The following is a 13938-nucleotide window of genomic DNA, read 5'->3' as shown; positions in this document are numbered from 1 at the left end:
GGTGCCATTCCTAACAGGGGTGCCACCCGGCCCTGAAGCTGTGAAGTGAGAGCAGCGCTGTACGTGGATTCTATCTGACAGATGCCGTGCGGGGGAAGAACGAGCCGAGCCCTTCGTGCCCTCCTACAGGAGCTCTCACTCCCGCCCACGCCCCGGGCTCTTCACAGAGGCCGCAGGTCTCCCTTCCACCTCAGTTGACCCCGAGGATGAGGGGAGACTGGACCCCTGTCCCATGACGAGGACACCACAGGGCCTAGATTTAGTTGTTTTCATAGCTAATCACCCTGGATGCGGTCTCAGGGCTCAGATCACTGGCAACCAACACTTACACAGTGGACTCACAGCACACTTCAGGGCAAATCAGTCTGTATACAGATTATACATTAAAGTAAGAAGGGTCTTTCGTAGGAAGAGTATCAACAACCCCTGACTGTGAGCTCCACCTCTTCCTCCTCAGCCTGTTGGTAAACTGTTAAAAGCCTTCTCTCTGACAGCGCATGTCTTGTATAAGTGACCATATGTCACGTAAACATTTATGAAAGAAGTAGCCTCAATGACTCATGTTGTAATAATTGGCAAAAGAATGGTGAGTTACATGGAGTAGCTGGTGGGAGACTTTAGAGTTACACGTTAACTCTGGGGGAGGGATGCTACGTTGTCATGTCACTTACTAACTGGCTACTCTAGGTCACTGTGCAAGCTTTACTATAAGAACGAAGGGACCTGCAAAATTAGTGAAGAAATGCCTGCTGTCTTCAAGCAGATCTAGAATAGAATATTTATCCACCAAGGCAAATGAAGAAAAATGTTTTTCTCGTTATGACATACTGCCTTCATTCTAAAACGTCATCCATGTTATTTTCCTGAAATGAGAAGAAAATTCAGCCTTCAAAACCACGTCCAGGTGGGAAGAGAGGGCTGACACTCATGTCTTCTAGTGCACAGAAATCAGCCATGCCAGCCACGCCAGGCAACCAAGAGACTGGGGGGCTGCCCGCAGTCCCTGGAGGGGCGTAAGATCCACCCCTCACAGGGGACAGAGCCCTGCTGGCTGGTGGCATGTAAAGAAAACAGCATCTTGTCACCCAGCTGTGAATCTGTTTCCCACAGTGAGTGTGGTGTGGTGTCCAGGAAACCCGACAACTACCCATGGGGACAAGCAGCCCACTAGGCGTCTCCTGCTGCAGAAATGGAGCTGCCGCACTTCACAGTGCGCTCCTTACCTCTCAGGGGAGGGTGCAGCCTGTACGGTCCTCCTGGAGTGGGATCCTGCCTCATGTATTCCTCTGCATGCCTCCGTCTGCAGATTGCATGCAATCTTAAAGATAAAGAATGGCTTCAATACAAATTACACCACCAATTCCTCTACTAGGCACAAAACAACCAGTCCTTAAAAATCTCAAAACACCCGTAAAAATGTGTCAAAATTCTGTACCTCTGTTTCAGGTGGGCAACTTCCCTTCTCAGCTCAGAGGAGTTTTCCTTTCTCAGGTCAGAGTTTTCCCTTCTCAATTCAGAGATTTCCCTCTCCAGCTCCTGAGCCCTGAGCTGTGGGAGAAAAACACATCCACGTTCAGTTGTGGCCGACTGTGCACAAAGGGAAGGAAGGAAACAAATTCTTACTGAGCTGTCTTGGGCCTTCTTCTCGGCAAGAGTGACCTGAAAAAGTCAACACATCAAGAAACACCCCATGGCTAGGGGTTCTCAGGGCCACAATAACTGTCTGCATCAGGTGCTGAGGACTCGGTGTGTCAGGAGGAAGGCAGGTTACCTGGTGTCTCCAAATGATCTCTGCTTCCCGCATTTGCCCATGACATTCTTCAAGTCTTATCCTATGAGTTACAAATTGTTCCATCAGAGAAGACACAATGCTGGGTATGCTGTTAAATAACCTGCCCCAGTCCAGGTTATCTGCACTGCACACTCACACACATCATCTCACCGCTCAAGACACACTGCACACGGCTGCAGAAGCACAGCAGGTGCAAAGCTGTCGCTGCAGCCACTCCTTCCGTCACTGTTACTGAACGCCTGCCCGGTTCTGCGCTGACACATTTCCCCCTCCCGTTCTCAGCACTTCCCTCACGTGTCCTGTGCTGAGCATCTTTCATCACAAAGCTTGATTCTTCCTTTCCTTACATCCTGACCCTACTTCTTACACCTGGGTCTCCCCAGCAGCACGGGAATGTTTATTGGTCCGACTGACGCTACACTAAACTGCTATCCTCAGGGAGACAACGGTTTATAGCACCTTCAGAAACATCTCTGTGAACCGTCTCTCCTCTCAGTCTGGCCAGCACTGGGACCAGGAAATTCTTAGTAACTTAATACTTTTTAAAGTTAAACGTTTAACTTAACATGTGTAAAACTTAACACTTTTCCTCCTGTGTGAAGCCATGTATACAAATGTCTTTTGTTTGGGTCGGTTTATGATATTGTGTCTAAACATTTTAGAAAAGTTTTCAAAAAATCCAACGGGTGTTTTCAGAGCCGCAGGTGCAGAGGAGCTGAACTCACTTGTATCACCTTGTCTCCTCTTCAGCCAATTTTGCCTCCTCCTTTGCTGCCAACAGCTGCTGCTTTCCCACCAGCTCACATCCGTTCATGTCCACCTTCCTGAGAGGGGAAAGAAACTCTGAAATTCTGCCAGTTTCCCTCCCAGAAACTGGAAGGGAAGAATTCCATGTTCCTTTCGCCCTTCCCCATAAATGCTCAGGCTGATAAATACACAGGAAAGAATTAAAGTACCCCCACTAATAAATATGAAAAAACTACACTCAGGCCTCTGGCAAGTGTTTGGTATCTGGGCTTCCCTTCAGCGTCCCCACCCCTAATCATTTATGCATAAAGTAAATACACAGGAAAAGCCCACGTGAGGTGTGCTCTGCGCCCCCACCACCAGGCTCAGGTTCCTGTGCCTGGGACAGCGTGAGCTCACTGTGTTTCAACGTGGGAATCAGGGTCTGACCAAGTAATCACAACCAAACACTTTAGGGTAAAGCAAGCGTTCATGACTTGTTTGATTTCTCCCACAGAGAGCCCAGATTTCAGTCAAAACCTGGAGCAAAACCTGATCCTTTAGGAAATATAAGGAAATGTTTGTTTTTGAAAGCGGGTTAATGGGTGTGATGTCCATGACCTCTCCCTGAGAATGACAGGAAACTCTGGACAAATTATAAAATCCATGATCGAATGTACCAAATTGCTAACAAGCCAGAAAGGGACATGAGGCCAAGATGGAGAAGAAGAAAGCCCAGGACTGGGCCCACCTTCCCTGGGGGTCACCCGGTAACTGCAGAGGACACCAGTGAGATGCCGAGCAGCCCAGCAGCCGGTGCCCCCTACGCACAGGCACTGCAGTCAGGCAGCTGGAGCTCACGGTCCGTCAGCGAAGGTGATCCCTAGAGAGACCCACAGGACTTAGCTGGGATCCACGAGAGCTACATGCCAGAAACAAAGGTGGACAGGAGACACACGGGCCTCACGAAAGCTGGCTGCACTGACTGATCTCAGCTGCTAACCGGGTTAACAGGATGTAGCGCTGCTGGCGCCCTGACCACCTGCCAGCTGTAATGCCCACCTTCTCTGCAGCAAGTTAACCTCACATGAGGCCTCAAATTTTCTCTATTTTCTACACAATGTCTAGAGTTTATTAAAAATGATAGACACATGGCAGGTCATGACACTTTGATGTGGTTGAAACCTAAGGACAATAAAAATGGACCTAGGGGGATCCAGATAATGAAGTGACTAAATCTGGTCCAAGAACGCGCTAAAATCTCAAACTAAATACAAACAAGACTCTGGTAACCAGTTAGAATGAACAGAAGCAGCAGATTACAGAAATCAAGGTCGAAAAATAAATGCACATCTGTAGTGATTGAATATGGTAAAGAAAATATGGTGGTAAGTATTCTGAAACATATTACAATATCCACATAACTCCACACATTCATTCACACATTGTCATAATTAACACGGGAATGTCTTACCCTTCAGTGTCCATAGTTCTCTGTCCACTGATTTCATCAAGGGCGCGTACTTTCTTCACCTGCCTTTGGAAACCGTCTTCCTCACGTTCTTTCAGAGATCCCGATGCAGCATGGTGGTCTTGCATTTTCTTTTTACCCTCTATAAACATAAAATAATTGGCTTTGTGTGTGCACATGTGCACTCAAGAGCTTGGCTGTGCTGGGGAGTGGAGAAAGGAGAGAATTCTGAAGGCAGGAATCCCCTTTTTACCTTCCCAGTGCAAATTCATTTTTATTACAGGCATGTTTCATTTTATTGCCCTCCCTGGTAATACATATTTTTAAACAATTGAAGATTTGTAACAACCCTGAGTACAGCAATTCCATTGGTGACATTTTTTTCTGGCAGCATTTACTCATTTCTTATCTCTGTGTCACATTTTTGTAGTTCCTGAAATATTTGGTTCTTTATCATTTTAATTAAAACAGGCATGACATTCCTTTAAGGCAAAGCCTAATCCAGCGGAAGTCCCTAGTTCTCAGCAATTCTATAAACCCTGAGAGAGGTGAAGAGGCTTCAGAAGAAAAGTGTGAAGCCAGCAGGGGTTGGCCCATGAAGTTTAAGGCAAGATTCCATCTCCACTGCATACCTGTGCAAGGTAAGGCGGGAAGAGCTGACCCAGAGGCTGCTGCAAGTGCTCCAGGAGATGAAGCTAAGGCAGCTAATGAAGGTGGCTGCACTAAACAACAGGTTTTCAATGCAGAGAACTGCAAGGGGAGGCCACCCAGCACCATCACAGCTGGAGAGAATTCAGTGCCTGGCATCAAGTCTTCAATGGACAGGCTGATTTTCCCGTTAGTGGCTAACGAAGCCAGTATTCATTTAACATTATGAAAATCCTATGTCCCATGAGAATCAAGTGAAATCTACTCTGTGCTCTATAAATAGAACAAAGCCTGAATGACAGCACATCTATTTACAACATGAATATTTTAGCCCATTGTTGAGACCTACTGCTCAGAAAACAAAACAAAACACAAAAAAAAATTTCTTTCAAAATATTACTGCTCATGGACAATGCACAAGTCATCCAGGAGCTCTGATGGAGATGCATGAGATGAATGCTGTTTCCATGCTTAACACGACATCTATTCTGCAGCCCATGAATCAGGAGTCATTATGACTTTCAAGTCTTATTATTTAAGAAATACATTTTGGAAGGCTTTAGCTGCCATAGACAGTGACACCAATGATGGGTCTGGGCAAATGAATGGAAAATTTTCTGCAAAGGATTCACCACTTTACATGCCATTAAGAACATTCGTGATTCATGGGAAGAAGTCAAAATATCAACATGAACTGGGGTTTGGAAGGAATTGATTCCAATCCTGATGTGTGACTTTGAGGGGCTCAAGAATTCAGTGCAGGAAGGAGCTGCAGATGTGCTGAAAATAGCAGGAGAACTAGAGTTACAAGTGGAGCCTGAAGATATGACTGATTGGCTGCAACCTCATGATAAAATGTGCATGAATGAGGAGCTGCTTCTTATGGACAAGCAAAGAAATTGGTTTCTTGAGATGGAATCTATTGAAGATGCTGTGAAGAAGGTTGAAATAACAAAGGACTTAGAAGAGCGTATGAACTTAGCTGATAAATTACCACAGGGTTTGAGAGGACTGACTCAAACTTGGAAAGAATTTCTACTGTGTGTAAAATGTGTCAAATTGCCTGTGACAGAGGACTTGTTCCTGAAAGGAAGAGAGAATCCTGTCACAAACTTCATTGTGGTCTTATGTTAAGAAATTGCAAAAGCCACACCAATCTTCAGCAACTGCCACAATGACCAGTCAGCAGCCACCAATGTTAATTCAAGACCATCCACCAAAATGACTGTAACTCAATAAAAAAAGTTAAAAAAAAAAAGACCATCCACCAACAAAAAGATTAAACCTCACTAAAGGCTCCAATGATGGCTAGCAGTTTTTAGTAATAAAGAGTATTTTCATTAAGTTATGAACATTGGGGTTTTTAGATAGAGTGGTATTGCTCACTTAATAGACTACAGTATAGTGTAAACTTAACTGTTATTTGCACTGGAAAACCAAAAAACCCCCCCAAAAATAAGTTACTTGACTCTCTTTATTATATTTATTTTATTCTAGGGGTCTAGAACTGAAGCCACAACATCTCCCAGGAATCCTGTATGTAAAGTTTTCTTCCCAACAAGCAACATACCTTCCAGGCTGCAGTCCCCAGTTGTCACAGCTCGCTGCATCGAATCCTCAGATCTGGTCTTTGAAACACCTGGCTGTAAGATAGATATGAGAAGACATTCAAGAAGTACTGATCCACAGCAATGTGCACATACTTAACATGAGAGGAATCATACGCTTGGAATCAGCTAAGATGGGCCATCTGCTTTCCGTGCGTTACAGCACAATTAAACACTGACACAGTGATGCTCGGTTCTCTGAGGTAAGCATCTCTGGGGGTGAGTAACAATCCTCACTCTCTTCTTGCTGCTGAGCTGAACGTCCTCCTGCACATGCATTTCTTCAGATTTCACTGTGGCTTCACAGACATGAGATTTATTAAGAGCAATTTCAACTTAAAACATTCTCATTGGTGAATGAATTCCCAAGAAAAATAATTTGAGTAGATATCAACATTTAATCTTCTAAGACATGAGATTGTTGTTCCTTGTGAAAGCTAATGTGTACAGTGGAAATCCTGCTGCAACTGGAGGCATTTACCTCAAATTCCTGAAGTGTTCATTGAAACAGCACCTTTCAAGTTCTCTGGAGATGTTCCTTTTTCCAGTATCTTCACACAGGACAGAAATAAAGTATGTACTAAGATTTCAATGAAAACTCAGGGTGATATGCTTAAAAAGTGTATTTTTTTTTCCAGAAACAAAGTATTTTGCTAACTGCAAAACAAATCATAGAAAATAAATATATTAGCCCTGGTACATGTCCAAAGACTTTGGTGAGCATTCTCTCCAGAAGATAGTAAGGCAGTGAAATGATTCTGAACATACAAATTTTATAATTAAAGGAAAGCAAGTGTTATACGTTCCCTTACACATGCTTGAAAGCATCTGAGATTTTCCCTGAATTTCGGTTTGGGGCTGAAGACAGTGCTCCATTTGAGAGTTTACAGCAGACAGGGCCTCTTCCTTCAAGTTCTAGCACCGGGCATCCTAGCAGCTCATTCTGACCCTTTGCATCTTGCATTTCCTTCTTCAGGTGGTCTTCTTCCACTGCCAGCCTGCCAATCTCTTCCAGAAAGTCTTGGTTTGTTCTGATGGGCAGTTGCTTCTCTTCAACCCTTTTGGAATCCTGTCCCTTCTCAGCCAGTACCCACAACTACCCCTAAGTTTCCTGTGATGGCAGCTGATCCAGGCTGGGCCCAGGACAAATGTCAAGCCCATAAAGAAATGTGGAAAAAAGACCTCCAGGCACAGATTTTTCCTCACCTCCACAGGCTTCCTCCTCCCTGGACAATGGAGGGCACGACTGGACAACAAGGGGAAGCAAGGGTGGGAAACTGCTCATGTCAAAGAGCTCACAAATGAGTGTTGCTGGTGAAATATAAACAAAGTTTACCCAAATTCACATGGAAAATTCTCTGTTTAACATCAACAGGGCAAGGAACTGTGCACCTAGTCTAGTAACTTCCTTAACCTCTCAGGTATTTCCTGGCATCTTCTGTGTATCTTGGAGGGCAGTGTGAGTGGTGAGAAAACTCTCTAGGTTGTGAAAATAAGACATATTTCCTAGTCTCTGAAATAGAAAAAGTCACAGAGGTTTTAGTCCATGAAATTCTGGGTCATTGTTCACAGGGAGGTTCCGCTCCTGGGCTCTCACACTCTGCTGTGGTCAAAAGCAGGAGGAGCAGGAGCACACAGCTCACCCAGGGCACAAAAAGCCTCAGAAGCCCGGCTATGGTCAACGTGGCAGCTCTTACCAGGTGTGGGCTCTTGGCGTTCTGGTCCCTCACTGCCTGCAGCTTAGCTCGAACAATCTGAATGATGTCATTCAAATTTTCATTCACCTTCTCAATGGCTTTCAAGCTCTCCTTCAATGAAACATTGAATTAGTAACAATTACTCATTACTTTCATTTCTATTTTCAGAATGTAATCTAACAAGAGGTTCGTACCTTAAACTTCAGTGCTTTCTCAGAGGGCAGCTTCTTTTGCCTGATGGCCTCCTCTAAGCATTTCTTTGCGTTGTTGGTCTATGCAAAAATGTAATGAAGGAAACAGAATTACAAATACTAATTACACTGCTAGCTGAACATATCTTGTGAGTGACCCCTTCCACTAATACAGAAAGTGGTGCTTTACATCTATGACACTTGCTTTGTTTATTTTTTTACTGATATATAGTCAGTTACAACGTGTCAATTTTCTGGTGTACAGCAAGTTTCAGTCACATATATATATACACCTATGTTATGTTTGTCTTCACATTCTTTTTCATTATAGATTACAAGATATCAAGTAGAGTTCCCTGTGCTCTACAGAAGAAATTTGTTTTTTGGGTTTGTTTTTTTTTTATCTAGGACACTTGCTTTGAACCTAGACCTCTTATGGAACACATGGAACAGGACAGTAGGATGAAGGAAAAGAGAGCCAAATAACTGAACTGCCAGAGGGGGGAGGAACTGAAGGTAAAATCACACACACACAAAAAAAGCAAAAGGAGAAGGATACGTTCTGCACCCAAGCAGATATATTTTCTGCAAGTTCTCTGTTTTCATTCTCCAATTCTTGCTCTGCTCAGTCATCTGCTTTAAAGTAACTAAAAGGAGATGAAGCAATTTCTCATATTGGCAAGAAAACCCAGTAGAATAGAATTATCATGATTTATTAGCAGTAGAGACATATCTGGCTGGCACTATGAGTATAATTAACCTTTTAGCTTTTCTACTGTGCCTAAAGGAAGCAAATCTTAGTGGCATTCTAAATGTGAGATCATTGAGATTCCTAGTTTAATTTTTTTCAAAGATGCAGAAACACAATAAAAAGTCTTCCCCTAAATTCTCTCCCAGCTATAAGCACCATTCTTAGAAAATTCAATCATTCAAATACTTCTGACATCACCAGAGATGAAAAAGAAAAACCAAGCATCCTGTCCCCTTAACATTCTCTCCTCCAATTACTAAGGTAAGTAAACATGCCCCTGCTTAAAAAAAATAGAACCCTTATCCCACGCAGGTTCACCCCACAGCCAGGCCCTATCTGCAACACCACAGAAGGCAAGTTCAAAACGTTGCCTGACTGGGCCTGCACAGGCCTCCAGTGTCTTCCTGCTGCCTGGAAGATCGTCTTTCATGAAAACCATGTTGGGGTCCCTGAAGGACAAGGTCGCTGGAATTAAACACTTTGGTACCATGTGGGCTTCCCCACCTAGACACTGGAGGACCTGGATAACACACAGGCCCTAAATGACAAGCTTTTCTATCACCAGGATGAGAATGTTACCATCACTGCTTCAGGAAAGCAGCACATGTAAAACAGCCAGTCACAGGCGACTCCACGTGTGAAGCTCTAGAACTCAGCTCTCAGAACCAGACTCCTCTCTCAGGCATCTAAGTCCCTCATCTGACCACACAGTGCACACGTGTCTTCTGTCTGCCCAGTGGGGGTGCTCTGATGCTGAGATCCCTCTTCTCAGCACCAGCCCTTCTGCATCAACTGTCACCAACAGCAGCCCTTGAGGGCCTACTGAGCACGGGGCAGCCACCCTGCCCACCACGCACAGCCCCACTCAGTCAGCAGAGTGTGAAGCCTGCATAGAAAGCATCATCCTCAGGCTGAATCACTTCCATTAAGTCCCCACTGCCATGAATGGCTCCCTTCACTTATGAGCCACAGCCCATGGTTTCCCCTCTGCTGTGACACACACCGCCTGGCTACATCTGCATCCCTCCCTCAGCCTGGAGAGTCCTCACAGGCTCAAGTAGTGTTTCAGCATCTTTACTTTTCACCAAGAGCCAGCTCATATTAGGGACACACTCCGAACATTAGACTCTTCCCATCACCTGCTTCCTCAAGGTTGCTATGCAAAATTAAACTCATCCTAGTCTCCCTACTCCTGTGACCCTCCTGGCCTCTTAGCTCAATAGATGACAACTTTCTCTACGATGTCATTTAGACACCATCGCAGGAGTAAAATTTTCAAGAGTTGAGAAGTCAGTTAGACATCAGAAGTCATTGTGTTTACTCTTAGTTGAATTAAAATCCACATCAAATCCTGGTATTGAGAAAATATTACAAAGGAAACTAAACTCTAGTACCTTACCTTGACACACTGGAGGCTTTACCTAGGAGAGGAAGAAACATTAAATTTGAAGTCAAAACGTATAATTAGTAAATCTATAATTTCTAATAAACTATCAAAACAGTAATCCATTGAAATCACAATTATCCCTTTGGTTCAGCATAACAATTAATATGATTAAAAATCAGGAAAAATCAGAATTTCCTACTTAAGGCATGATCTTTCACTCAGCATTTCTGATAGCACAATGGTAAATAACTTATTTTAGAACAAAAGATCTGCTTACATTCTATTAAATAAACATCACTCTATTCAATTTTCATAACGCATATTCATATTTAACAAAACTGAACTATATTATTTTCATGATATGTTGTTGTAATGCATCATTTATCTAATTTTTTTTTGTCAAACCAAACATCCACACTTAAGTCCAGAACCTGGATAGTTGTGTAACATTCAAAAGGGAGAGAGAGACAGAGAGGAGAAAACTAAAAGAAAAATAAAAGTAAAATCTTTATACTAAGATTAAGATGCACCCCTTTCATTCAATGAAAGGTTTTCTGAAATCTTATACAGAGTTGACTGTTGAATTGATAAGCATTTGTAACATATGAGGTCGTAAGATTTGTCAAGACCACTAAAAACAAACGGACATCAAATGAGACATCAGACGAGAATGAAAGTGAGTAATGGCTGTAGTAAAAGCACATACAGCAGCAGGACGGACAGCGACCATTTTCAAGAAGCGAATGTGCTTCTTGACTCAGATACAAGTCATCGTATGAGGAGTAATAGTTCAGTAAAACCCAGGCAGGACTCCACAGTAATACCATGTAAAGACACATTTCCCTGACCCTTAACACATATTTCTTCATTCAAAACTTTAAGTGATGATCAGAGAATGAGGCCAGCCCCTAACCTTGCCAAGATATTGGAGAATCATCACAGTGTCAAAGATCCAGTGGCAATAATGTGGCAATAGAAGAATGCATCCACGGAGGGCAAACAGAAAACCACAGATGTTCCCTTAACTTCACACTTGCTCAGGAACACTGAGCTTCCCTGTCCCCTGTCACCCAACACACAGGCAGGAGCAGGTGGAGAGATAGATGGACTCGCCAAATACTTAACCTTCCTGTTTTGTTATTGAAGAGAAGAGTTTATAAATTGCCATTGTCTCATTGAGAATATACTGTTGTCTTGCTCAATGAGTTCTTACTATAAAGATTTTGCAACAAATTTCCATTTCAAAACTAATTTGTGTTCAAGTTAGTAATCTAAAAGGAAACAAAGAAAAGACTCCTGGATTCTGGCCCAGGCAGGCAAATAAAATGTCCAGTGACTATAAAAATTCCTATTAGGTGTGATTAAAAGGACATTGTCAGGTACTTTAGTAATACTCACAGCAAGGACGGTCCTCCAGACGAACAAGAGAAAAATAGAAACTCCCCAGGAGGCAGCAAGAAGAATAAGCTTCCACAGAAGTTCATAAACATCAGACGCAGGATGGAAAAGGAGAATCAGAGTGTCGAGGATCTGAAAAGATATTAGATATAATGAGGAACCTCAAAGACACTCCCAGTGTATATGTCACAGAGAATCATCTTTAGAAACCCTCAACCACATCCTCAGATAGCTCCACAGAGAGGCGAGAAGGGACACTTGAGTTCAAAGGAGTTCTTGGGAGTGTGGGCATGTTTACTGCCTTGATTTGGTAATAGTTTCACTGCTGCACACATACGTCAAATACCTGATACACAAAATGTTAGAGATTTGACTTTGCTGACAGGCACATTGCAAATATTTTTAAAATAGTTAACAGAACTTAACTTATGAATGTAGAAGCCAACTTGAAATTGAAAATAAGCAAACACAAACCTACAGGGCATGGGACGCCTCCATCTTCTATTGTATGTTCATGAAGTACCTGGACAAACCCCTATGAAATGTCTCCAAAAATACACCCAACATGTATGGGGAAAGAGCAATGAAGGTATGTGTTAAAATACAGAGAGATGTACAGAGATGTATTTCTACATTTATAGACTGGACATGAGTAAGAAAGCAGACCAGCTCTTAGAATAATGTCAAAAGTACTATTCCAGCAAAAATTAATGATATATTTTAGCCCAACTATCTAAAAACCATGGAGGTTTTCTTCAATATTCACTTTGGTTCTGAACCAGAGCATGTAATGTCAGACTTCTGAAATAAATAGGGATTTGTATAATAGAGTTTTAATCATATTATACAAGATTACTCAAAGAATGAAGTTACATAAAAAGAGAACTCAAAATAATCAGTACAAATAATTTACATGCATATATCACAGTACTGCACCTACATCCATTAACAGCCACCAAGAAAATTAATTTGTATTTCTGGAATGTACAGTCACCAAAACAAAAGCCAAACACATAGTTTTGTAAAAACTAGATTTATAAGTATTATAGGAGGGAATAAATGCACAATGTAATTTGTACTTTATCTAGACACCAAGTTTCAGTCTTGTGCAAATAAAACCCCTCTAGAAAGCAGCCTCTGAAATCAGTAACACTGTCATTGTCAGCTCTCACAGTTGGGGTCAGTAAAATGTGTGCTGGTGGAAAACATGCACTGTCTTTGCATAGCTGCCATCTGAGAGAGCAGTGGATCTCAGCACAAAGGAGAGACATGCAGATAAAAGGCACAAAAACAAACACCATCTAGTCGCTAACTGGTAAAACCCCCTCCAACATGGGCATGCTTTTTACACACGGCACTGTCTGAGTGCTAACGTCAGCAGCTGCCTCCTACCTAAAGTCTATCCATCAGGGCCGATGGACTCAGGTTCTGTCAGCGGCCATGAGCAACAGTGGAGAAGGACAAGTTAGTTTATCCAAATGCTCAAAGATGTGGTAGGGAAAGAGGGCTGACTAACCTGTGAGAATCCCAACAAAGATAACCTAGAAACGCCCTCCTTAGTAGGCTCAAAAGAAACAGAACAGACTCTTCTTTGGGTGGAGTGTTCATGTGGCATTGATTCTGCTTCAGTGCAAAGATTGTTCCTGACACTCGGTTTTTCCAGGTCCGTAAGAATCTGGTGGAAGCCTATCAGAACAAACCACTTAAATCCATGAGGTGTTCTCAGTCTTTCTTTTTTAGGGTGTGGAGGTGATTTATCCTGACACAGTAAAAATTTCACAGCATGTATCTGAATTTTCTTTATATTTAGACAATTCTAAAGACATGAAGGACACTTTCTGCTTTGGGGAAATCAACATTCTTCACAAGGACACGTCACTAAAAAAAAAGACAACTCGTCCACCTCCTGGTCACATCCCTCCTGAGCATTTCCTCATTGTAAACATCACAACAGGTTGCAGCCACTGATTTTCACATCAGCTCGGCTCTCAGGGCTCCCCCACCAACCTAGCTGGACACAGAGTCCCTGGGGGCAGCCTCCAAGATAAAAAGGAAAGGGATAACTAAGAATTTGCTAAAAGTCCAATAAAAATAAAAGCAAAAATAAACAAATGGGACCTAATTAAACTTGGAAGCTTTTGCATAGCAATGGAAACCATAAGCAAAACAAAAAGACAACCTACAGAATGGGAGAAAATTTTTGCAAAACATGAAACTGACAAGGGCTTAATCGCCAGAATATAGAAACAAATCATACAACTAAATAAGAA

At 42.7% G+C, this 13938-nt stretch overlaps 1 long non-coding RNA gene across 1 annotated transcript; it reads right to left on the bottom strand.

Moving 5' to 3' along the window:
* Positions 1-2311: 2311 nt before the first annotated feature.
* On the bottom strand, positions 2312-4770 carry LOC135320729 (uncharacterized). The gene is made up of 3 exons (XR_010379999.1): positions 4622-4770; positions 3993-4131; positions 2312-2616 (listed from the first exon to the last, which is right to left on the bottom strand). It is a non-coding gene; the product is annotated as an uncharacterized LOC135320729 (long non-coding RNA).
* Positions 4771-13938: the final 9168 nt, after the last annotated feature.

The sequence above is a fragment of the Camelus dromedarius genome, unplaced genomic scaffold (genome assembly GCF_036321535.1).
Source record: "Camelus dromedarius isolate mCamDro1 unplaced genomic scaffold, mCamDro1.pat HAP1_SCAFFOLD_114, whole genome shotgun sequence".
Taxonomy (NCBI): domain Eukaryota; kingdom Metazoa; phylum Chordata; class Mammalia; order Artiodactyla; family Camelidae; genus Camelus; species Camelus dromedarius.
This window is presented reverse-complemented; position numbering and strand designations above follow the sequence as displayed.